This window comes from Leuciscus leuciscus, assembly GCF_965113295.1.
Source record: "Leuciscus leuciscus genome assembly, chromosome: 1".
NCBI lineage: Eukaryota > Metazoa > Chordata > Actinopteri > Cypriniformes > Leuciscidae > Leuciscus > Leuciscus leuciscus.
Genome location: NC_138725.1, coordinates 26,986,650 through 27,013,278, shown reverse-complemented (window position 1 = coordinate 27,013,278; position 26,629 = coordinate 26,986,650). Strand labels below are relative to the sequence as shown.

Below are 26,629 nucleotides of genomic sequence, written 5' to 3'. Positions count from 1 at the left end.
AGGGACAACATCCATTAGTCAAAAGTCTTGTGGGCACATATTTTGTATGAGTTTTGTGGTCTTATTTCAGCAACTTTCATTTTTATTTTTTTAAATAACCACGCATAAACATTATTCTCTTAAAAATACAAACATCTACATACATGTTGCTCGCATATTATGGTAGGCCTGTTTGTGCTATATAGAGTGAATTTACACCTTTGCCATTAACATGTTTATAAATAACTGAAAAAAGCACAAATGTCAGAGCATGTCAGAACATCTCAAGGGCCCCAAAAACAGCTTGGTCCCCAGAGGGTTAATAACCTGTGCACCATTAGGATGACTATATGAGTCCATACTGAATTTCGAGCTGGTGTTAAGAATGAAAATTTTGTATCTGACCTACTGCATGCATAAATTCACCGGTCTACTGATTGGGAGGATTCCACTATTATTATGTCACTCAAATGAGTTACAATAATATTTTTTCGTGTATTTAAGAGCATCTCTAAATTATGCACCATTTATCACCTGCAATGCCATCGTGTAACCACTAGATGGCTGTATAGCCCTATACATGAACATATCAAGAGGCTGTATATTCCCTGGTTGCTGGGTTTTTATTCAGACATAATTAGTTACTTTTTGTCAAAGTTGAGTTTATGTTGATTTAGTATCAGTTTTTCATTACAGTCAAATCTGGACACAGAGAAAGCATTTTGTTATTTATACTAGCTACATATAATAGCTTGATCAGTCACATGAAAGTAATCACTAAATCAGAATCAATATTGGCAGTGCGACCAAGACAATATTTCAAAATACATAATTGAGTGTTAAATACCACGAACAGAGACATGATGTGAAAAACACTGCATCAGAATTGTATTATTACATAAAGAATGGGTATTAAATGTTTTGATTGTAAAGTTTAACATCTACTCAGTGGTGTAACAGATTATATAATATATCAAATTTCAATCCAGTAACGTTAACACCAGCTTGAAATTCAGTATGAATGTTAGTCAGCCTTAATCAGCCTAATAGTGCACAGCTTATTAAACAATCATGACTTATTTGTTTATTGATTTGTTTATCTATTTATTTAACATGTATGTGTGCATTAAAAGTACCATTTCGGCAACCAGAAGGTTTCTGAGCCAAATGAAGATAAAGATGTGTTCTGGTGACTGGCGTGTTTATTGAACCAATCAGATAAGAGTAAACCTAGAGTCAGCGAGAAGCTTATCTGATTGGCTACATGAAGAAGGTGGACCCGCCCTCCTCTTCGCGCTTGCAAAACTCAGTGAGTGAGAGAATCGTGCCAAAACTGGAAGCGCAGGTAAAAGAAAGACGTAACTGTACAAATCGGGCTATTTCAGGAACTTTGTTGCCCCATGCACACATTTAGACATTTGCAACAGTTTATTTTTTTACACAAAGTTTGATTTTATGCAGTGAATCTGTTTTGCAGTTCCTAACTCTGTTGTTTTCGGTCGCAAATTGCTGTTCACGGGCCTGCAATACTTTTGGCCGTATTTGAGCGTAAAAACCATGCCAAAAGTGTAAGCGCGGAAAAATGGAAGTCAGAAGAATACAGATCCTATTTATTTTGCTTTAGCATGAAGCTGCAGCTTCACAATACATGAATTACACTTACGAATAACAGTTAAATGCTGCAAATATTTTTTTCTTACACTTGAAAGGCGATTTACACCTTTACAAATCTTCTCTTGCGCATGCAAATTTAATTTACGCTTGCAATCTTATGTACACTTTCACAAATCTTACCCTGTGCATGCAATACTTTATGGCATCATTTTACCTTCATAAATTTTTCCCTATCAATATTTCAAGATTTTTATAATTAAATATTAATATTGGCAAACGCCCAGTGCATCCGAATTCATGATTGAGCTGTTAGAGGCTCCGCCGAGGACCCTGAATCGACATCTTACATCTTTAATCTACAGGTAAGGGCAATATTTAATTGCGGCAGATTATGGATATGTCTGAGAATGATTTACAGGTTACAGCGGGATCAAAATACAACAACACCCAGCCGATCTACTGTCTTTATCCACTTTACTAGGCCTATTTTGTTTTGGCCAGTTCACATTCTTTTTTGACTGTTTTGGTTTTGAACTTAAAGCATGAACGTCCCCTGCTATTTGCACCTAACCTGAACTTCCACCCAGGATAGGCTGCTGTCTCTTCACGGCCTCACTTTGCTCACTTTAATCACGGCTTTTTCCAGTGTGAGCTCAGGATCAAGTTGTAAACTTTCAGACAGTCTTGCATCTTGTATACCAACGACAAATCTGTCCCTCATCAGTTCGTCTCTTAAAGCTCCGAACTCACAATGTTCTGCCAGAGCATGTACAGCAGTGATGAAAGCTTATACGCTCTCCTGCCTCTTGATTACGTCTGTTAAATGTTCATTATGTTTGCTTACACAATGCTGTGTGAACGCTTTTTCCACTGTCTCATATGACTTTTTCTCCTTCTCAGACAGGGGAAGAACATTCAGGATATCTTCAGCTTCGTCACCAATGGTATACATAAACGTATTTACCTGATATTCTCGTGATTGCTTGTCTACGCCTGACGCAATTCTTAACACTCAAAGCGTCGCATCCATTTGGGCCATTCACTAATATGGCTGAAATCAAACTTGCCTGGTGCATCAGCGACGGCATCAGATGCCGCATACTTGCTGCTTCATCATCCATTGTCACCTCCTTTTATTTTTCCTGCTGTATCTCACCAGCTCATCTGTCCTCTTTTCTCCGTCTCGCTCATTCGCGGCTTCTCCGATCTCTGCTTTAAAGGTGCTCTAAGTAACTTTTTTACCTTAACTGAACAGCTTCGGAGTCACTGAAATGGTTATATTACTTATTTCGGGTTGAATGGTGGTCGTTTCGCACCCCCCTGGTGCCCGTGAGAGGAAAATCCGCACTTGCAACTTTGAGCCGGCGGGCCGCCGGCCGCAGCGTCAGAAAGTATCGCGTGATATCAGGTCTCGCGATGTAAACAATTGCTTTACGGCCAAAAGAAATCTGCTAAAATGCTGTCATTATTGCACTCCCTCACGCTGTTTGAACCCGAATGAAGAAGACGTTTTAAAGAATGTCCCATCTGCTTTGATGTCGTTGATCTACTAGCCTCTGGTGACTGAGAATCGCCAACAAGTTTTTACAACAGTGTTGTCAAATATCTATTCCGAAGCTGTGGGGGGAGCTCTAGAGAGAAACCTGCGAGCAAAAAGCGAGAATACAGCGAAGAAATCCTGAAACTACTGAGCCCCGCTTTAATCTTCGTTAAAGATGATATCCCTCCCGAGTATTTATGGTGGCATCACAACTAACAGTTAACTGTTTTTTCCTAAACTTCTGACACCATGTTATGTTAGCGGAAAGCATGAGACGGACACAGGGAGTAACATATCATAACAAACTTTACTTCATGTCTGTTCACCATTATGTGTCCGGGTAACACCAGACCTTAAACAATTGTTTCCTTCTCAGAGATGATCATCTTCCCGCAGTGAGAACATCACTGAACCACGAACTCTACCTCAGTGTGCTTAATGCCCGAACACGCGAGGCAGCGATTGTGACCATCAGCTGGCGCCAGGAAACGACCGCATCCAGAAACACACGGGTGGAACGACATCTTGAAAAAGACGCAGTGTCACACGTGTATAACGCTCTTTCAGGGAACTGTATGCTGAAGCACACGGGAAATGGCAGCAGCACTCACTCTTTCAAGCTGAATAAACATCAGAATCTCTCAGGCCAGATCCCAATTCATCGGTACGTTCTGATGTGACGTCGAACTTTACAGTCTGAAAGGGAACTCATTTTTTAGCGGATACTCTCATGTGAAGTGTTTTTTTTTGTTTGTTTGTTTTTTGCGAATATACCATATAACTGTTGAGCTAAGTGAACCTGAAGGTAGTGATGGTGAGATGAAGCTTCAGCCTGATGTGTGTAAATGTGGTTGATTTCTCAAGGTTTCGAATGCACACAGCGACACCTGCTGGTCAATGCAAATATTGTGCAGAACAAAAATCCTCAGGAGTCGACAACACCAAAATGTGTTACATGGTTCATGATATATTAACATATACAAGCGTAAACACATGTATAAATAAATAAACAAATGAGTTCTTTGAGTTTTGTTGTTTCATAATTTTGTAACTGGCAGTGCTTTTGTTGAACAGAGGGGAATGATGGAGTTCTTTAGACAGGATAAAAGAGGGTGAAAGTGATTAATATGGACTGGACAGAGAGAAGTGGAAGAGGAAGTTTAAAAACAATATTTCTTTCACTGTCTTCAGGCCGAGTCCAAACCCTTCTCGAGGCACTGCAATCAAACCCAGCGGGCACCTTGACGTAAATTTAACATCAATATGACATCAACATTGATGTCAAAATGACGTCACGAAATAGGTCAAAAATGAAAGTCATATTGACGTCAAAATGTCGATGTCAATTTGATGTCAAGATTTTGACCTCTGCTGATGTCATTTTGCCAAACAAAAAGGTGAAATGCATGGCCGTACACTTATTACCAGCTTCACTTAAAACTTACCAGATTTACTTTATTTAATTTCTGGTTTAAAGAAATCATAATTTGTATTTTAAAGTCACCATGATGGTGGTTAGCGTTTGCTTTAGTTGTGCTCTTGACCCTTGACTCATTAATATACATTTTTCTCTGACTGCTGTAATTGTGTGTTAATAAAGCACATGTGTTGTAGCTAAAAAAGCCATGAGAAAATGAGATCAGGAGATGTTGGCTGTTTATTGATGATGATGATGATGATGATGATGATGATATCATCATGTAATTGCTTGAATCCCTGATCTTGTTCAGTGTCTATGCTTTGATTATATAGGACTTGTGATTCAAGTTTATGAAAACAAATCATAAACAAATTTATGCAATTATGTCTCCCTTGGAAATAGTAAAGCATTTGTTACCTTTAGTGTGTAGATAATGCAGATGGTTCTTGTTTTAAACTTTTTGTGTTTTTCTTTTTGTTGTTGCCAGTTATTTCAGTAGAGACAAAAAAAAAAAAAAAAAAAAAAACTGCTTCTTTTTCCCTTTTATTTCCTTTAATTTACAGTTGCTTTTAGGATGTAAATCTACATATAGACTAGTCATGATATGCTCAGATTAATGAGCACTGTCTTTATTTTGAAAAAAACACATTCTCCCACTGATTCTTCCTAACAGAGAGTTTGGTTCATGTTAGATTCGACACCTTTGTTCCTTTGCGGTCTAAAGCTTTTCCCTCTCCTAATGCAAATCAGTGGTGTTCTCCAATACTACTGAATGTTATCTGCTAATATTCACCAGAACGGATCACACAATGCAAGGGCCATTCACGTCAAATGGTGCGAAGTTAGTGTGCTGCAGCTACAGACGGGTGACAAACTACAGAATGTCAAACCATGGAAAATATGAGAGCAGAGCATCCTGTTTTAACTGCACTGTGGTGGTTTAAATAGAGACTAAATATGTAAAGATGAAGAGTGAGTGGCATGGAGATGTGCATGGTGAGAGAGGAAGGAAGATGGAGTGACAGAACAACAAGAAGAGACGACGTGGTAGCTGTATGAAGAAACAGTTCAGTTGCAGGTCCGACCTTTAGCAGGAAACGGCAACTTCCGCGCCCTAAATGAAACACTGCGCTCCTAAACATGAGACCTTTGTGAAGACTCAACACTTGTGTCCATTTAAGCGTCTGACTCTTTGATAGAGCACTAAAGAAAAGCTGTCGGCATCCTTCACCTTATTACTTTGCTTGTGTTTCAGAGATCTAAATAATCAGGAGAGGTGTATCTGATGTAAAAGAGTGTAGGTCAAAAACAGCCGTAAAATATGGTACCAGTCCAAGATGGGGCATCCACACAGGGGGAAAATCTACTTCTTCCTCTTAAAGAGGTTAGTAAAATGCATGGCTATTTAAAAATCTTTTTTTTTTATTTTTTTTATGGGGGATGGGTGGGGTGTGTCAAAACGGTCTTCATAAATTATTTTGAGTGTAAAGCTTGATATTTTGCATTCTCATATCTTAAGTATGAAATTATTAGTTGACATGCCAAACAGTGACAACTGTGTCCCACAGTGCTTTATTTAAGTATATATTTAAGATCGGGACTTGCACCCGAAGCGCGCGCGCGCATAGAGAGAGAGAGAGAGAGAGAGAGAGAGAGAGAGAGAGAGAGAGAGAGAGAGAGAGAGAGAGAGAGAGAGAGAGAGAAAGGCGGGTTTCAGAACACCGAAATTGATTCCTCTTTTGCGTTTCCTAAAGCTGATTTATCTAATGGCCTGGACCATTATTCATCAGCACAGCCTGTATATCATTATAACACAAGACAAAGTGGACAGAGCATTAAACATGAAACAAAAACGGATTGTGAAAGTTAACAAACCAGGTGTCACAGGTCGGGGTGGAGCGCCAGCGGGCCGCCCACCCCTCCGCCCGCGTGCCGCCCCTGAGGAGCTGACCGTGGACACAAAGGAGGCAGACACAGAATTAAAAATAAATATTCTTTATTAAATAATAAAAACAATATAAAGTCCCTTCCGCATCCTCCTTTCTTCGGGAGCAGGTTCTTCCAGCATCAGCAGGCTCTTCCAGCATCAGCCGGCTCTTCACTAGCCTCAGGCTCTTCCAGCATTAACAGGCTCTTCCAGCATCAGCAGGCTCTTCCAGCATCAGCAGGCCCCTCCGGCATTAGCCGGCTCCTCACTAGCCTCAGGCTCTTCCAGCATTAACGGGCTCTTCCAGCATCAGCAGGCTCTTCCAGCATTAGCAGGCCCTTCCGGCATTAGCCGGTTCTTCACTAGCCTCAGGCTCTTCCAGCATTAACGGGCTCTTTCAGCATCAGCAGGCTCTTCCAGTATCAGCAGGCTCTTCCAGTATCAGCAGGCCCTTCCAGCGTTAGCCGGCTCTTCACTAGCCTCAGGCTCTTCCAGCATTAACGGGCGCCTTCAGCATCAACAGGCCTCTCCAGCATTAGCCGGCTCTTCAAGCGTTAGCAGGGTCTTCACTGGACTCAGGCAGAGAGAGAAATGGATACGTGTAACTCACAGCATTAGCAGGTTCTTCAAGCATTAGCAGGCTCTTCACTGGACTCAGGCAGAGAGAGGAATAGACACGTGTAACTCACAGCATTAGCCGGCTCTTCAAGCGTTAGCAGGCTCTTCAAGCATTAGCAGGCTCTTCAAGCATTAGCAGGCTCTTCACTGGACTCAGACAGAGAGAGGAATAGACACGTGTAACTCACAGCATTAGCCGGCTCTTCAAGCATTAGCAGGCTCTTCACTGGACTCAGACAGAGAGAGGAATAGACACGTGTAACTCACAGCATTAGCAGGCTCTTCACTGGACTCAGACAGAGGGAGGAATAGACACGTGTAACTCACAGCATTAGCAGGCTCTTCAAGCATTAGCAGGCTCTTCACTGGACTCAGACAGAGGGAGGAATGGACAGCTGTGATTGCGAGTGAACAGCAGAAATAATTCCCAACTCACATTTCCACCACACACTGCAAGGTTTCACTCGTGCTCATTTCCACAATAAAACTGCAATTCAACAGACTCAGTGTACCAAGGCTTCCACCCGCAATCCAGCCGAAGTTTTCTCTGGCTCTCTCATCTGTCTCTCTCATCTGTCTCTCTCATCTGTCTCTCTCATCTGTCTCTCTCATCTGTCTCTCTCATCTGTCTCTCTCATCTGTCTCTCTCCCGCGGCCTCCCGCCGCGACCGCGGCCGCTCGCGTGCTGCGTGCCTCACCTCTCCTCGAGCCCTCCTGCGCACCTTCCTCACTGCCAAAGTGTCCTTTTATCAGCCACCTTCCTCCTCCATGTCCCAATCACCATCCTGTATCCTCCCCTCTCACACCTGCCGCGAGTTTTCCTCGTCAAGCCTCGCCCGCCGCCATGACACTCACGCGGGAAACCGGAACCGTCCCGGTGTCACCGCGGAAGCACTCCCCGGGGGAAACACGTTCTCAAAAAGAAAAGGTTCCCGCCTTCGTCACCCCGTGACATCCTCCCCCACCAATCCGCTCCAGTCCCTGGAGCGGGACGCCGAAGAAAAGAAAAAAAGAAAGAGAAAAAAAAAAGAGACAGCAAAAACAAACAACAAAAAAAGGAGAAAAAAAAACTGGTCGCCATACCTTCGGCCCACGGTCGCTCAACTCAGGGCGACAATCCTGCCGACTACGCCACTTGTCACAGGTCGGGGTGGAGCGCCAGCGGGCCGCCCACCCCTCCGCCCGCGTGCCGCCCCTGAGGAGCTGACCGTGGACACAAAGGAGGCAGACACAGAATTAAAAATAAATATTCTTTATTAAATAATAAAAACAATATAAAGTCCCTTCCGCATCCTCCTTTCTTCGGGAGCAGGTTCTTCCAGCATCAGCAGGCTCTTCCAGCATCAGCCGGCTCTTCACTAGCCTCAGGCTCTTCCAGCATTAACAGGCTCTTCCAGCATCAGCAGGCTCTTCCAGCATCAGCAGGCCCCTCCGGCATTAGCCGGCTCCTCACTAGCCTCAGGCTCTTCCAGCATTAACGGGCTCTTCCAGCATCAGCAGGCTCTTCCAGCATTAGCAGGCCCTTCCGGCATTAGCCGGTTCTTCACTAGCCTCAGGCTCTTCCAGCATTAACGGGCTCTTTCAGCATCAGCAGGCTCTTCCAGTATCAGCAGGCTCTTCCAGTATCAGCAGGCCCTTCCAGCGTTAGCCGGCTCTTCACTAGCCTCAGGCTCTTCCAGCATTAACGGGCGCCTTCAGCATCAACAGGCCTCTCCAGCATTAGCCGGCTCTTCAAGCGTTAGCAGGGTCTTCACTGGACTCAGGCAGAGAGAGAAATGGATACGTGTAACTCACAGCATTAGCAGGTTCTTCAAGCATTAGCAGGCTCTTCACTGGACTCAGGCAGAGAGAGGAATAGACACGTGTAACTCACAGCATTAGCCGGCTCTTCAAGCGTTAGCAGGCTCTTCAAGCATTAGCAGGCTCTTCAAGCATTAGCAGGCTCTTCAAGCATTAGCAGGCTCTTCACTGGACTCAGACAGAGAGAGGAATAGACACGTGTAACTCACAGCATTAGCCGGCTCTTCAAGCATTAGCAGGCTCTTCACTGGACTCAGACAGAGAGAGGAATAGACACGTGTAACTCACAGCATTAGCAGGCTCTTCACTGGACTCAGACAGAGGGAGGAATAGACACGTGTAACTCACAGCATTAGCAGGCTCTTCAAGCATTAGCAGGCTCTTCACTGGACTCAGACAGAGGGAGGAATGGACAGCTGTGATTGCGAGTGAACAGCAGAAATAATTCCCAACTCACATTTCCACCACACACTGCAAGGTTTCACTCGTGCTCATTTCCACAATAAAACTGCAATTCAACAGACTCAGTGTACCAAGGCTTCCACCCGCAATCCAGCCGAAGTTTTCTCTGGCTCTCTCATCTGGCTCTCTCATCTGTCTCTCTCATCTGTCTCTCTCATCTGTCTCTCTCATCTGTCTCTCTCATCTGTCTCTCTCATCTGTCTCTCTCCCGCGGCCTCCCGCCGCGACCGCGGCCGCTCGCGTGCTGCGTGCCTCACCTCTCCTCGAGCCCTCCTGCGCACCTTCCTCACTGCCAAAGTGTCCTTTTATCAGCCACCTTCCTCCTCCATGTCCCAATCACCATCCTGTATCCTCCCCTCTCACACCTGCCGCGAGTTTTCCTCGTCAAGCCTCGCCCGCCGCCATGACACTCACGCGGGAAACCGGGGGAAACACGTTCTCAAAAAGAAAAGGTTCCCGCCTTCGTCACCCCGTGACACAGGCACTATGAAAAACAAATGATTCTGATTTGACACAGACTGTGTTTTTGCAAACAGCTGTTAGACAAGAATAATGCCTAATTTCTACATAATCCCAACTGGAGGACTCGGGATGAGAGACAAGGGGCCCTATCTTGCAACCAGCGCAATTGACTTTGTACACCGACGCATGTATCATTCCTATTTTGCACCCGCGCAAAGTGCGCTTTTCCCTCCACAGAAGCACGTCGCTAAACTAGGGAATGAACTTGCACTCCCGGGGGCGGTTCAGCGCAAAAAAGGAGGCGTGTTCCGGCGCAAACGTTCCTTCATGCTATTTTGCAGGTTTAGAAAACAATTGCACCACTAACCAGGAAAAAATTGTTTAAAGTCAGTGGCGCGTTGCACATGTTATTCATATGCTATTTTAAGGGCGCATGCTTGGCCATAATCAATGTAGGTGTGCACAACGCGCATACACTTTTATTCTCTCATCTACACAGAAGCAGCAGTTTTCATTTTTGCAAATCATACATTATTACGATAGATAGATAGATAGATAGATAGATAGATAAGGTTTGAAGATAGATAGATAGATAGATAGATAGATAGATAGATAGATAGATAGATAGATAGATAGACAATTTATTATAAAAGCATACATCTAGCTTACACATTTACCCAAATTATCATACGCCTGTTTAACCGAAGTTAATTTGGGTGGGTTTCTCCATTTCAATGTAACTTCTCTCTTTTACGGCCGTGACGAGAGCGTTGCTCTCCTCGGCTGTGAACCGCTCCTGGCGCGCGTCTGGCAAATCCACCGTTACAATAGCAATCAGCTATGGAATAAGCACGTCTGCTCTTAAAGGGAATGTGAGATGACGCTCTGATTGGTTTATTTCACGTTACGCCCAAACCACACCTATGAATAATGAAGCTACTTCAGACCAGCCCATTTTAGATTTGCGTCGGGCGCAAGAGTCATTTATCCCGCCGGGAAAATAGCAACAGCGCCGAGACCCGCCCACAAAGTTACTTGCGCTTTGCGCTTGACACTTGCGTTTCAGATCGTTAAAATAGGGCCCAAAGACTTTGCTGTGAACAGTGTATCTAGCAGGTCAAGATGACACTGGTTTCAGTCTTCTAGTGTCCGACTGTTGAAGATATATGCATTTCAGGAGTAGCATTTCAGTAACAAACCAATTTTCTAGAACTACAGAGACTTAAGCCACTTTCAAGAAACGACTGAAACGCTTCTTTTACATCAACACTCAACCCATTAATGAATAAAAACATCAAGTCAGAATGTCAGTGAGTGTGAGTAGGGGAGAGTAAAATCCTCCACTAAACACTGAACAGTTTGTTCCTTATTCCGTGAACTCTGGCCGAACATGCCTCGCCACCAATTTTCATGAGCACTTTTTGGAGTACTTCAAATGTATATTTGACCTCTTTGGGGTAAGTGATATCCAGAGCATAAAGAAGCCCCATTAGTACAGCAAAGGCATTTGACACGTCCTTTAAGCCATCAAGCACAATCTCCTCCTCTAACACCACAGCCACATCAATTATTTCCTTTGGGAGGAGGTTTGCAGTGTTCTCCTCTGTTACCACCAAGAGTCCAACATTCATTCCCTTCACCACCTCTTCCTCATCAGTTGGCTAACAAGAGAAAAAGGAAATTACTATGAATCATAAAATTACAAAATTACAAAGCATTTGTAGGTTAACAATGAATGAGTTTTAAACAGAGGCGAGCCTGCATAGTCCATAGAATCTATAGTACAATTAATGGTAAATGTTCTTTAATGTTTTAATTATTTTAAAAACCAATAATGCTTTAATAAATTTAGGTCTTGGCCACGTCAGTTTAAAATAGCTTAAAATTATTTCAGTTTCTCCAAAGAACTTTACATTCTACATGGGGTAGACCCCCTCCCCTGAAAAAAAGAAAAGTCATTGGCCAAACCCCATCCCCATAAGAAAAAAACAAACAAAAAAAAACAGATATGACACTAATAATGTGACACAAATTATTTTACTGAAAAACGTTTAGCTTTGCAGTCCAACAAAGTGCAATGTGTCGATAAAATATTTTAAAACACAAAAATAGACTTTTCTTAGTCTGGTCGATATATCGTTTAAGCATCGATACTATGATATGTGTATCTGCGATAGCAGTAGAAAAAAATCCTTAGCATTGAACCCTGATTTTATTGTATTACAACAAACATGATATTTACATACCTCACAAATTTTGATGAACTTGGAGGGTTCCTCTTTAAGTAAGTAAGGAAACCCAAAAAGGTATGCCACTTTTCCACTGTCAGGCCAGTGCAAGCCAGGGCAAACAGTGTGCCGGGAGAGGGCCAATAGCCTCGGACCTCGAGCACCGAGGCCAAAATCAAGTTGCGTTTCCACTTTCAGGCCAGTAGCTCTGCAGTGATTCCCTAAAACCCACCCTTAACATGGCTCCATAGAACAACATCAGACAACCCCACCATTACTTAAAGACTTGAGATTCTAGTATGGATATTTGACCAATGTTTTACAATAAAAATGTTACAGTGACATTAACTTATTACTTTGTGTCAGGAGTGCTTATCAATCATGCTGAATCAAACTGGTATTTATCATTTCATATAAAAGAGCATCAACAAATGGGAAAAAAGGGGAAAGGGAAAAAAAAGAGACATATAAAACATGTGTATTTATTATCACTATGGTTAGCATAAGTAGCCTTTAGCATCACATATAAATATATATCTGCTTCACAGTGATCAGAATCTCCATCGAATCGCAACACTCGCTGGTGTCTTAAAGTGAGTTTTGAACTGAAAATTGCTAAAATTGTCTTAAATGTTGAAGTTAGCTGGTAGCCTGATAAAATAACATGATACATTTATTTTATAAAATAAAAAGCCTCCAAAAAGCTCTGGCCATTTGCCCAGAGGAAGCCCATTTGAGGCCTGATCAAGCCCTGGAAGTGACAGTGGAAGCACGACTGGCCCTGGCACGCACTAGCATGCTCGATTTTGGCCCGATAGTGGAAACACGCCTATGCTGTTGCATGGAAATTTTAAATTAATCAGGCATGTGACACTGGAACTATTTTTCTAAAAATAAATTAACATATACTCACATCATCTTCAAGAGACTGAATCAGGGTCTTGAGTTCTCCAATGTCTTTGGCTTGGTACAACCGCAAAAATCCTTTCAGATAACGTTACTCATCAAGCCCATGGAAAAAGGTCGCCTTAATGTCGGTGGACACTATGCGTCGAAATTTTGCAGCAATCTAGTAAAATGACAGACCCACAATTAGAATATTACAGTTTTTTTTTTTAGTTTTTTTTAACAATTGCTAGGACACATTTCTCAATACTGAGGTCACCTTTTCAGTTTTCAAAAGAGTAGCCTATGTAAACGTGCAGATTGGCCTGTAGGTTTGGTAATGGTTGTCTGTAAGAGACAAGAAATCATGCAAAGAAAGATTAAATGAAATTCATTGAATTTATTTTGTGCCAAAGCAGTCATAAATTATCCACAGTTTAACCCACATAGACCACTGTTGTGCTTACTGTGTGAAGAGTTTTGACAAAGTAACTTAAGTATTGAGAAATGGGTTCTAAAGATTAAAATAAATAAATAAGTGTTTTAAGTTTTAGAATATGTAGGTAGTTTAAAAAAGATGGTTTATAATACAAGGCAATACTGTATTACAAAAGTAACAATTAACCCATGTTTTAGTAAAGAACCTGTCTCTGGGTAAATAAAGCAGGCCATCTGCTCCTCACATCTTTAACCTGTTTAGGATCCGTTTACACATAATCTCTAAAATGTAAAAAACGTATAAAAGGCTCATGTGTGAAAGCAACTACGTTAACATTAAACCACTAACGTTAACGTTATATTAAATGGACTCAATGGAAACGGGTCAACGAAAGAGGACGACATTTCTGAGGCAAAATTATAATAAATTTCAACCATTTTCGGACTTTTTGCCGCCTAGGAAATACATTAAATTAATCTTAGACAAAACCAGTTGAGATTAATTACTTACCATAAACAACCTAGAGGAATATGGCGCCTTCCCGTTCAGCTGTGTTCCAAGTTACGTTGTATAACGTAACGTGGCAAACATGTTCAAAAGCTCAACATGTCTGAAATATCACATAAAAAGATTCATTTGAACACTTATTGCTTAAGAAGCATAAGTATAACGTTAACAGTTCAATCTCTATTACTTATTGCCGTTTCCTTCTCTTAAATGTAACTTAACCTGAATGCATTATATTTTAAAATGGGCAATACGCATTCGTGTTTAATCAAGACGAAAATGAAAAATAACAAAAATTATATTATTTATCGGGATTATTTTAAGGTTGAAACGCTTCACTAACAGCCTTACTAAACTGTAAAGATAAGAAACACACTATTTTAAAATAACCTCAATGGAAACTTCTGGAATTTCTGAGGCAAAATTATTACTTATAGTTCTCTTACGAGAGTACTCTCGTGTTGCGTAAGCTAGCTTACGCTACGGGAAAAACCCTTTTCTCGAGAATACTGAAGCCAAAAATTATCCTTAATTTTGCATTAATTTAAAACGCATTGCTGCATAAGCAGACCTAGGCAGAGCGACTCGCGCGCCTATTGGTTGCTCAGCAGCAACTGCTGCAACCTATCCAGGGCCTGCTCGTGACGAAGCACCAATGAGGGCGCGGGCGCCCGTGCGCGTCACGTCCCGCCAGAATGGGCGTGGCTACAGGCTATAAAAGCAGGCCCGTGAGGTTGTTCTCTGATTTTTCAACTCTTCAGCGAAGTGGACACTCACCTCGCTGTTCTCCGGAGAAGCTGCGCCGTCGAAGAGCCTTCAGCGGGACGAGCTTCAAGCCGGCCATCTCGCCGCTTCCTCTGCCGTTCCTGCTGCGCTATCCGGCGCCGATATCCTTTTCATTTGCGTGTTACGTTACACACGCTTGCACCTAAAAGAGCGAGGCGTTGTTTCAAATGCCTCTTTTCAAGAAGTGCGGCTCTTGCCGAGCCGATCTCAGTGACGGGGACCGCCACATCCTGTGCGTTTCCTGCCTGGGACACACTCACGCGGACCACGCGCTTTCCCTGGGCGGCTGCCCGGAATGTGAAGCGATGTCTATGGCGACCCTGCGGGCTCGCCTAACATCTTTCAGCGTGGATCCCGCCCCTCCGCTTCTCTCCTCTGGGCCGCGCCGTAAAAAGCGCCGTTCACAGAGAACACCGGAGGCATCTGCCGCCTACACCGCTGCCGGTCAAGCCGCGTCTGCACTTCATACGATGGCCATGCTTCAGGTGTATCAGGCCGACCTTCTCCGTAAAATGGACGAGGCGGGCCCGAACCCTGAACATTTTTCTGACCTCAGGAGCGCGACCGACTTAGCGCTACGAGCCACCAAGTCCGCTGCTCAGGCCATCGGGAGGAATATGGCGTCTCTCACTGTCACTGAGAGGCACTTGTGGTTGACACTGTCCGACATGGAGTCACTTTCCTCGACGCGCCCGTGGCGCCATCCGGTCTCTTCGGCCCGGCTGTCAAGGGGTTTTCGGAGGGGTACTCTGAGGTACAGAAGACCTCCCAGGCTATGCGGCATTTCTTGCCGAAGCGCTCCAGTTCCGCTATGGGCCGCTCTAAGCAGCCGTCCAATCGGAAGTCAGCGCCACAGCCTCCCCCGCCGTCAGCCTCACAGCGCCGTCAGCCGAGGGACTCCCAGCAGCGCTCACGCTCTTCCAGCCGCCACAGACTGCCTCCCCCTCTGGGACCCCGGTCCAAGATTGTGCTGAAGGCAGAGCCCTCAAAGTCTTCCTGACCGTGCTAGGAAGACGAAGATGGTCAAGTCCCGCTGCGGCCGGACCGCCATCGAAATCAGCGCACCTCGCTCTCACAGTTCCCTCAGCGGAGGTGACTGGAGATGTGTATTTCACAGCCAACGAGCCCGTTACACAACACGCTCGCCTGTACCCAAAGGCCGTTTTTACGGCCACCCAAACATATCACAGAAAGAGCATTCTGTCTGTTTATCTGGCTCACGCCGATGGTGTTATAAATGCAGGTCATGTGCCCACTCCACAGTGTTCGCGCCTACATACAAACACGGCCGGTTCAGTGATTCTCACTCATTCACGGCCCATATCCATAAACTCGGCTCACGCCGTGTGTGTTTCAAATGTGGAAGAGGTGCCCGCTGTACAGCGCTCATCCCTTCACACAAACACGGGCTGCTCTGTGATAAGCACTCATTCAGAGCCCCCGTCAATAAACACAAAATGTGTCCCGTGTGTAAATCACCCTCTACCAGACACGAGCTGTGTTATGTGTGTGCGAAGCGCGCGCGCCTCCATGAGCGCGCGCTCTCTCTCAGGCGCTGTGAGATATGTGCCACACACATACAGCGACAACAGCCCGCGCGTTATTCTCCCTCTAGCCTTTCACATAAAGGCATGGAGGGAGCTGCCGGGCGTGTCAGAATGGGTACTGAACACGGTAGAATGAGGCTATTCACTACAGTTCGCTCGCAGACCCCCTCGCTTCCGAGCCAGGGTCGAAACCACGGTGAACAGCGAAGTAGCACACCTACTTCGCGCCGAGATTGCGAAACTGTAGAAACCGTCCCTCACACACTGAGCGAGTCAGGTTTTTACAGCAGATATTTCCTCGTTCCAAAGAAGGATGGCGGTCTCAGACCCATCCTAGATCTCAGACGGCTGAACAAAGCCCTTATGCAGAGATCGTTCAAAATGCTCACGACCAGTCAGATTCTCGCGCAAATTCGCCCGAGGGACTGGTTTATCTCTGTGGACCTGAAAGACGCATGTTTTCAGATCCAAATAGTGCCCCATCACAGGCCTTTCTTGCGATTCGCCTTCGAGGGTCTGAGCTATCAGTATACCGTCCTGCCGTTCGGTCTGTCCTTAGCACCCCGTAGATTCACGAAGTGCATGGATGCAGCGCTCACTCCCCTGAGACAACGGGGAATGCGAATACTGAACTATCTGGATGACTGGCTTATTCTAGCCCAGTCAGAGTCAGAGTTAATAGCGCACAGAGCTCTATTACTCGACCATTTACGGGATTTGGGTCTCCAAATCAACTGGACCAAGAGTTTACTGTCTCCCAGCCAGAGAATCTCTTTTCTGGGAACAGACTTAGACTCTGTGTCAATGACAGCGCGGCTGACGTCACAGCGCGCGCTGCAGATTCAGCGCTCAGCTGCAGCTTTCAGGACCGGCAGCATTTTTCCTCTCAAACGTTTTCAGAGGATGCTGGGTCTTATGGCTTCGGCCTCGGCAGTGCTTCAACTGGGCTTGCTTTTCATGCGCCCGCTGCAGCACTGGCTGAAAACGCGGGTCCCGTTGCGAGCATGGTCCGCTGGCCGCGTTCGCCTCAGGGTGACTCAGAACTGTGTCACAGCACTGAATCCCTGGAAGGCGGCAGACTGTTATCAGTCAGGAGTGGATCTGGGCATGACTTCGAGACGAAAAGTAATCTCGACAGACGCATCCAACTCAGGTTGGGGCGCCCTCTACGAGGGCAGACCAGTGTTTGGTCTGTGGGCAGCCTCAGAAAGGCGCCTACACATAAACTGTCTGGAGATGAAAGCGGTCGAAAATGCCTTGAGATACTTTCTCCCCCTCCTCAAAGGCCACAACGTTTTAGTCCGCACGGACAACATGTCAGTGGTATCATACATCAACCGCCAGGGTGGTCTCAGGTCACGGAGTCTTCACAAGCTGGCGGAACGCCTCCTCTTGTGGGCCCATCACAACCTGCGCTCACTGAGAGCATCGCATGTCCCGGGCTGCCAAAATGTGGGACCAGACATGCTGTCCAGGGACAACGTTCCCCCCGGGGAATGGTCCCTGCACCCTCAGATAGCCCAGTTACTATGGGACATCTTCGGCAGAGCGGATGTCGACCTCTTTGCGTCGACGGAGAACGCGCACTGCCCAGTATTCTTCACGAAACAGAGAGATGCGCTGGCCCACGACTGGCCCAGCCGTCCGCTCTATGCGTTTCCCCCGATCGCGATGTTACCACAGGTAATCAAGCGCATCAGGGAGAGCAAATGCTCTGTGCTCCTCGTTGCGCCGCTCTGGAGGAATCAAGTGTGGTTCTCAGAGCTGATGCAACTGATGAGAACGACCCTGTGGCCGATTCCGGTGAGGAAAGATCTCCTCTCCCAGGCCAGGGGCGCGATCTGGCACTCGCGCCCCGACTTATGGGCCCTGCATGCATGGACCATCAACGGGTACCCGCTGACCTCCCAGCGGCAGTGTTGAACACAATTACTCAGGCTAGAGCACCCTCTACGAGAAGGCTCTACGCCTCTAAATGGTCAGTGTTTTCCGGCTGGTGCTCAGCCCGAAACTTAGACCCACAGCGCTGTAGCGTTACAGAGGTTCTCTCCTTTCTGCAAGAGCTTTTGGATGAGGGCAGGTCCCCCTCCACGCTCAAAGTGTATGTGGCGGCCATTGCTGCGTTTACAAAACCCTTGCATGGCCGGTCACTGGGTAGAGATGACTTCATTGTTAGGTTCCTAAGAGGAGCTAGGAGGTTAAATCCTCCCCGGCCCCCTCTGGTTCCAGCCTGGGACCTCTCCTTGGTCCTGGATGCCATGAAGGGCGAACCCTTCGAACCCCTTCAGTCCGTGGATTTGCGGTATCTTTCCCTGAAGACCGCTTTTCTCATGGCTCTCGCTTCAGTTAAGCGAGTGGGTGACCTTCACGCGCTCTCTGTGAGTGCTTCGTGCTTGGAGTTTGGGCCTAATGACTCTAAAGTCATCCTTAAACCGAGGCACGGTTATGTCCCCAAAGTGCTTTCCACTCCGTTCAGATCACAGATCATTTCACTGTCAGCTCTTCCGAGATCTGAGGGTGAGGACGATGTGAATTTTCTCTGCCCTGTCAGGGCGCTGAGAATATATGTCGAACGGTCTGATGCTTTCAGGCAGTCAGAGCAGCTCTTCGTTTCGTTTGGTGGCCGCGCTAAGGGCTTAGCCACATCGAAACAGAGCCTGTCCAGATGGATAGTTGACGCTATCGCTATGGCTTACAGGTCTAAGAACCTTCATTGCCCTCTGGGCGTCAGAGCGCACTCCACCAGAGGCATGGCCTCGTCATGGGCGTGGTCTCACGGAGTCTCTCTCCATGATATTTGTATGTCGGCGGGCTGGGCCTCCCCGTCTACATTTATCAGGTTTTATAACCTGGAGGTGCCTGCCCTACAGGCTAAACTGTTGTCAGTCTAACATACTAGCTCTGTTCGCTCTCGCTGCAGATCGACACAGACTGTGTGTGGTTCGTGTTATACACAGGCTCCAGATCGACAGACCAGGTCTTCCTGTCTGTGATCGATTTTCACCTGTCCTTCGGGTTCAGGTGGCTGACAGGCAGTGTTATTCTTAGTTCAGCCCACAGATGTCCCTGGCTGTTCTACTGTATTAAGCACCCATTCCCACATTCTGGAATGGTTATCACTCCCTGGGCCCACCCCTCGTCGGCCCAGATATTACCACTTACGTTTGTCCCCGGGCACATGCCCTTGGGAACGTGCATGTGGACCTACTCTAGCACGCACGGCGTTTTACATTGGGTTCCCGTAGCGTAAGCTAGCTTACGCAACACGAGAGTACTCTCGTAAGAGAACGCTCTCGGTTACTAACGTAACCTCGGTTCTCTCTAGATGAGGGAACGAGTGTTGCGTAACCCTGCCGTGCTTGTGCTACTTCTGGTTCGCTTCAGATTGAAAAACCAGAGAACAACCTCACGGGCCTGCTTTTATAGCCTGTAGCCACGCCCATTCTGGCGGGACGTGACGCGCACGGGCGCCCGCGCCCTCATTGGTGCTTCGTCACGAGCAGGCCCTGGATAGGTTGCAGCAGTTGCTGCTGAGCAACCAATAGGCGCGCGAGTCGCTCTGCCTAGGTCTGCTTATGCAGCAATGCGTTTTAAATTAATGCAAAATTAAGGATAATTTTTGGCTTCAGTATTCTCGAGAAAAGGGTTTTTCCCGTAGCGTAAGCTAGCTTACGCAACACTTGTTCCCTCATCTAGAGAGAACCGAGGTTACGTTAGTAACCGAGAGCGATTTAAACCTTCTTCTGAATTTTTGCTTCCTAGCAAATAAATTAAATTACCCTTAGAGAAAACCAGGCTATTAAGACATTGAATTTTAAAATTACTTACCATAAACCGTCTTTCCTTGCTTCTGAAGAAGCTAGCTTGTCAAGCTGAGGAGAAAATCGCGCCCTCTTGTTCAAGTCAATCAAGTGTCGTCTGTGTCGTACTCCCGGGCGTCCGGCGCATGCGCAGCGAAAAATAAGACTCAGAGGTCTAGTGAACTATCTATTAGTAGAATCAACTAATGTTTTTATTTTATATCAGTGAATTGCCACCAAGCCATTAGTTTAATAAACCTTAACTAAAAATGTTTTGTTATCTGAACAACATTAGTGCATCTAAGTTGATTTGACAAAAGAAAATATGTTGTGTTAACAAATCATGGAAATAATTTTTTACAGTGTATTATAAAAAAAAAAGAAAAAAAAAAGTCATTCTATCCTTTCAAAAGACAGTCATACCAGTGTCTCCAAAGTTTGTAGCGTATGGCGCTATATTCAGTGTTAGTCAGTATCATGATGACACTATTTCCAGACTCGTTAAGTAGACAAATGAAATGATACATTGTGTTTCTCAAAACAGCCTTCAATGTGTTAACTCTAGCAGACACAAACAAGTCACTGGCACTAGTCCATCTCGGCTTTTTTAACAAAAGTCTTAGTGCATCATTATAAGCCACTTGTAGTTTCTGAAGGCTGGCTTTTTTGTAGTTCCACCAGAGATTTGCTGTGTACAGTGAAGTACAACATGCTTTGAATAAAGTTAATTTAACTTCATCAGAACAATAACCAAATTTCCGAAGGAGTACATTAGCTTGTGCATATAACATACAACACTGACGATAAGCAACACATTCTCACCCCAAATCGTCACTTTTTCGTCACTTTCAACCATGCTTCAATATCCGACGCACAAAGCACCCTTTAGCGTCCATATGTGACGCTTCGGTTATGGGTAGGTTTAGGCGTCATGTAACTGACGCTTTCGAAAGTTCCCCTTTAGCGTCCATATGTGACGCTTCGGTTATGGGTAGGTTTAGGTATGTGGTAGGGTTATGCGTCTCATATGGACGCTAAAGGGTGCTTTGTGCGTCGGATATTGAAGCATGGTTGAAAGTGACGAAAAAGTGACGTTTTGGGTATGAGAACGGGCGATAAATGTCCTCATCATCAGACAGACGGTCAGTGATCACATGACCAAGATATTTGACTTCATCACAAACCTTAAGGACATTACCAGACAACTTAAAGTCAGGGAATGTCATACATTTGTCCTCTTTCGTTCGGCAGATCATGATTACACTTTTAGAAGGATTATATTTGACATCATGTTGTTCTCCAAACTCAGAACACAGTTTGAGAAGATGCTGGAAACCAGCTGTACTGGGACTAAACACTACCAAGTCATCAGCATACATTAGATGGTTTACTACTGAACTTCCAACCATACAGCCCGTTCTGCACTGGTTTAACCGCTTAGACAGGTCATTCATAAAAAAAATGAACAAAACAGGGGATAAAATACTTCCTTGTCTGACCCCATTGCAAACCTGAAAAGGAGCAGACACACAGTTTGCCCACTTGACCTGCATAGTCTGGTTTGCGTACCAGTATGACAAGCATCTAACTATATACCTAGGCACACCCGCTTGACACAGTTTATAAAATAATTTTCGATGATTCACACGATCAAACACCTTAGAGGCATCTAAAAAAACATATAAAAACAGATAAATTCTTGCTCTTATAGTCACTTAGTAATTCCTTTAAGGCATAAATGCACATATCTGTGCCATGTTTGGGCTTAAACCCAAATTGATTGTCTGTTGAAGGAATTATTTTGTCAATCCTTGCCAGAAAGATTTGCTCAATAACTTTAGAGAGTATACTAGCAAGCGCAATGGGTCTGTAATTATCTGAGTTGCCCACTTTTCCTACTCTGTCTTTTACAGGGACTAGGAAAACCTTCATCATGGAGTCTGGCATAAAACCATGTACAATAAAGGCAGTGAAACATAAGGCAAGAAGAGGTGCTAACCTTAAGCTTGCAAACTTGAGATGTTCAGCAGAGATGAGATCCATACCTGTAGTTTTATTTACAGACAAGTTTTTGATTGCTTGAAAAACCTCATGAGTTTTAATTGTGTCCACTACAGTAACATTATCAACCTGGTAAGGTTCACTCTGGACACAGGTGAATAGTTTACTATAATGCTGTCGCCACAGCTCTACAATCATATTTGTTCCAGAGACTCCGTCTACTGTACAGGGGAGAGAGGGTTTGCTATTATTAATCATTTTTACATCTTTCCAAAAGGCTTTTGTGTCCTTGCCTAAAAGTTTTTTAGCCATGGAATCAGCTCTCATGATTTGTTCATTCTTCCTAATAAATCTAATTGCATATTTATATTTCGCATTTGTCCTCTTTTTATGGTCAAATATGGGCCCCTGTCTAGGTTTGCCCGCTAGGACCCAAGATGTTGTTGCTTCACGGGATTCAGTGAGAAACTGAGATACATGTGTGTTCCAACCAGGCCTAATTTTGCCTTTCTTTATACTTTTATTATAAGGGGAACTTGCTTCAAGTAATATTCTGACTATGTCTGAATACATAGAAGAGATATCTGTTCTGTGCCTGATGTTTGAGCAGTTACTCTCTGTACACAGAATAGCATCTCTTGGCAATTGTACGTTGCATAATAATTGATCAGTGCAAGCATAGTAAGAGGCCAATTCTTCTGTAGCAAGCTTGGTCCAGTCTATGTATTTCTGGTTTGGATTATTTTCAACATTAACAGTAACAGGTATACAATTAGATCTAATTGTCACCTCAACAGGGATGTGATCAACAGTAGACATATTATATAGAATTTTCATCTGTGCCAAAGCAGCATGAGCGTCAGCTGTAGTGATGCAATGATCCAACCAAGATGTAGTGTACCAGGCTTCACTTATATGTGTATAACTTTCTGCTGGTAAAAGCGCTCTGCTCAATAATATTAGATTAGTATCTGTACAAAAATGATCCATATGCTTGGCAAAAACTGATTTCTTATCAGAGATGTCGGCATTCATGTCACCAATTACATAGACACAAGTAAATCTGTCATCTTGTATAAAGGAACTAATAAAAGCAAGCTTACTTAAGTATTCTTCTTCATTGTGATTGCATTCATAAGGAGCATAAAGATTTAAAATAATAAATGATTTGTCATGCTGTGACACGTGTACTGCAATACACCAGTCCACACCAAGCCTAACCACACTGATCACTGAGTCCAGCCTCTTATTCCATAAAATAGCCACACCTCCTGGTATCCTTCCTTTTTTAATTCCCAAACTGAGGTCAGTAGTTGACTCTCCTGCACCAAAAAAACTGCCATTAATGGAGTTTAGACCTTCTAGATCTTGTTTAGCTAGAAATGTTTCTTGTAAGCACAATATATCACAGTGTTCCAATAACTGATCGACAACAATTCGGCGAGCTTTAAATCAGCGCTCTGGCTCAAGCGCAGGCCACGACAGTTATATTAAACAACTTTAATGTCCATAGCAGTCTTATTCGTTTGTACTCACTACAGCAGCAGGTACACTTAAAACCCCAGTAGAAAGCGGAACATTAGCGCCAATGCCAGCTTTACGCTGCTCATAGTAGCGCCTCACAAAAGTTCCCTCTGGCCACAACTCTGGGTTATACATGACCGCTACATCACTGCATTCCGCAGACACTTTGAATGAAGCATATCTGTTGTTTACAAAACGCAATGTTAAAATTATTTGACGTAGGCTCCGTCCGTAATCCGAATCCGTAAAGACACTCTCAGTTCCCGCCTGAAGATGAAGGCAGGATCGGAGCCTAACCCCAAAAGAACTGAGAAAGGAAATCGATACCCACCAGTTGGAGGATTCCCTGTATGAAGAACCTAAGATATTTAGGCAAAGAAAATTGATTATATTATTGAAAAATACAGACATTGACATTGGTGTAATAATCTTTAAACAGAGCTAACCGTTAGGCCGTTGCCTAGAGTGTTGTGAGTAATGCCAAGTAATAGGAGAAGACAGCTTGAGTTAGTGAGTTAGCCTCGATAGGCCGAATGGAAAAATAAATAAATAAGGGAAACTGCCACCACAACCAGAAGTTTGTATAGATAGTATGCTTACCTCAGGAGATTTAATATGCAATGTTTATAATATGCTTGAGGCTTGTTAGTAACAAAGTTATCTTTAGTGTTAGCAAAAGAGGATGTGAGTAATGTATAATGTTGGTTAAGTTTTAAGGTTTGGTGGTTTGACGTAAGTCTGATGTGCATTAATACCGTACGCAATGATTCTTAACTCATGGAGTTAGAAGGCTTGCTTGGGTACAGAATGGGGTTGATTTTTAGAAGCGTAAACACTTTCATGTCGTAAAACACCGGGAGAAGCGAAAGAAACCTAAAATTCTCGGGACAGCAGCATGTGTCCAAATTTTAATCTTAACCGTTCTATTTCATCAGAAACGATCTGTAAACAGGGCTTTAAAGGTGCAAAGCGCAAGTCTCTGAGTTTTTGCAGAACTATGCCCCCTCTGGCGACAAGCGAAACTGCAATCAGAGGGGTTGACTGCAATTCCGTCCCGAATCCCTCTTATTTATTTTACTGTACAGGATTATAGAGGCAATCGCAGTGATCAGAGAAGGGCTCATTCAGCCCATCAGGCAATTGTTTAAGCATGTATGGGTTAGAAAAACGGGTATTTTTAACATGAAATGTTGCGCATTGCACCTTTAAGTGTAAAATACCGAACTTGTCCTTTAAGGGTGTATTCACACCTGTCTTGTTTGGTTCTGTAACGATATTAGCTCAAAGGGGAAATATTAATAATAATCCATAATTACCAATTATGATTAATTATTAATATTTGGGTCAGTTAATTAGATTAACTTTGAGGTAAGCCAAATTAATATTACAATCAATTAATCAGTTCCAACGAACTCTTCGATTATTCATTTATTCTAAGAAAAATGTATCTTTCAGGGTCACTGAAAAATTATTATTTCTTATCGTGTACAGCAATTAGAGCATGTAACAGGATCAAAATCGTAAAAGGGACTTTGTATGCAAACAGAGAATCAGAAACCAAATGCATAATTGTGCACAAGTTTTATTAACTAAATCACAAACATAACTAAATTAAACAAACAAACAAACAAACATACATACATACATACATTCATCCATACATGCATAGGTAAAGGGGTGAGTGATGTGGAACCGGAAGCAGGAAATAGAAATATGGAAAAGATCTATTTAACATTGAAAAGAACCATAAGCTTATCTTCAGAGCACCTCATCAAAGTATACTTGCATGGCAGTTGCAATCGTGGACAATTCTTGAAGTGGTTGAAGATTGAATTCGTTGATGGGTCCGTGGCATTGAAGAAGAGCATGGTGGCTTCGAGCACATGGCTGTTGTGAGTCGAAGCCTGCTGCCCTGGCCTGCTGAGGGCACGCTGGACGGCGCGGCGTCCCCAAGTGCCGAGAAGACCAGGAGTGGATCGTTCCGTCAGTGATGGTAAAGTTGCAGTTGTTTTCTGGATTGAAGAAAAGTCTGACTCCCTTTTGGGAATATGAAAGCATGGCAGGCATTGCTCAGGCCTGTTGGGCCCAGGGAGCTGGGCCCCAGTGGGGGGGGAGGGGTCCCCCCCTCCCCAGTAACAGCAGAAACTGCGTTGTTGTCGGATGAGAAGCACTGAGAAGAGGGAGCGGTCACTGTGGTCCGTCTCTAATAAAGCCTGAGAATGGCTACCCCTCTCTGGGTTTGCTGTACCAATGAGAAGGGTGGACTGTCTGGCGGGAGTTTCCTCTGTGGTGAAGATTTATGACGCTATCTCAAATCTGCCTTACCTCTTTTCTGTTAATTAATACTCAGATAGATATAACAAATCCACACTGCATTCTAAGAGAAGGTGATGTACATCAAAGCGTGAGTCATCAAATGAGGATTAATTAGATAGGAGACATGAAACAGGTAAGGTTACATTGATCGTTGGTTGTATAATAAAATACATACCATGGTGTATACATAATAGGACACAAAACATCACACTCATTCACACAGTTTCTGGGATGAACGTTCATTTCTAGCTCAGTTTGTCTCTGATTAATGCAGCGAAGTCTGCATGGAAGATTATTTCTTTCCATTGTCTCTCTCTTGCACATGCAGCCACATACCTTTCGATCGTAAAAACTCTGTGTTCCCTGTAACAAGACACCGTCCTGCCAGTGTGTTAGCTTCATTTGGGATGTTAGTTTTTGGTGAAAGTTTCACAGTGAGTTTGCTGGATTATTCATTAAATAAATTAATAATTTGTGTGTGTCCGATTGGTCCAGACGCTACAATTAGATTAAATCGAACTCAAGTTCGTTTCGCCCCTTGGTGCGGATCTTTTGGGCAGGTGTGAATACAGCAATCTCACTCGGGTGCGGACCGAACAACCGTACCGAGACTCAGCTGAAGAGGTAGTCTCGGTCCGGATCCAAACAAACTCTGGTACGGTTCGTTTAAGGTGTGAACATGACCCGACCCAATTGCAGAAAGCACTACACCTTTTTTGACAGGCTCAGATTTTTACTATGTAATTTGGGGTGATGAAATGCATATACATTAGG

At 44.2% G+C, this 26,629-nt stretch overlaps 4 long non-coding RNA genes across 6 annotated transcripts in view; 1 reads left to right on the top strand and 3 right to left on the bottom strand.

Moving 5' to 3' along the window:
- The first annotated feature begins 5,341 nt into the window (after positions 1–5,341).
- Positions 5,342–26,629, top strand: part of LOC309503251 — a 28,229-nt gene continuing 6,941 nt past the window's right edge. For all 3 annotated transcript variants that reach the window (XR_014207581.1, XR_014207582.1, XR_014207583.1), the window contains exon 1: positions 5,342–5,937. This is a non-coding gene — a long non-coding RNA (uncharacterized lncRNA). The remainder of the gene's footprint in view (positions 5,938–26,629) is intronic.
- On the bottom strand, positions 6,958–7,465 carry LOC309503315. Its single transcript, XR_014207608.1, has 3 exons — positions 7,366–7,465; positions 7,091–7,128; positions 6,958–7,049 (listed from the first exon to the last, which is right to left on the bottom strand). It is a non-coding gene; the product is annotated as an uncharacterized lncRNA (long non-coding RNA).
- Positions 8,760–9,321, bottom strand: LOC309503435. The gene is made up of 3 exons (XR_014207643.1): positions 9,187–9,321; positions 8,893–8,930; positions 8,760–8,851 (listed from the first exon to the last, which is right to left on the bottom strand). It is a non-coding gene; the product is annotated as an uncharacterized lncRNA (long non-coding RNA).
- Positions 11,193–20,380, bottom strand: LOC309503186. The gene is made up of 4 exons (XR_014207543.1): positions 20,043–20,380; positions 13,580–13,984; positions 12,069–13,283; positions 11,193–11,483 (listed from the first exon to the last, which is right to left on the bottom strand). It is a non-coding gene; the product is annotated as an uncharacterized lncRNA (long non-coding RNA).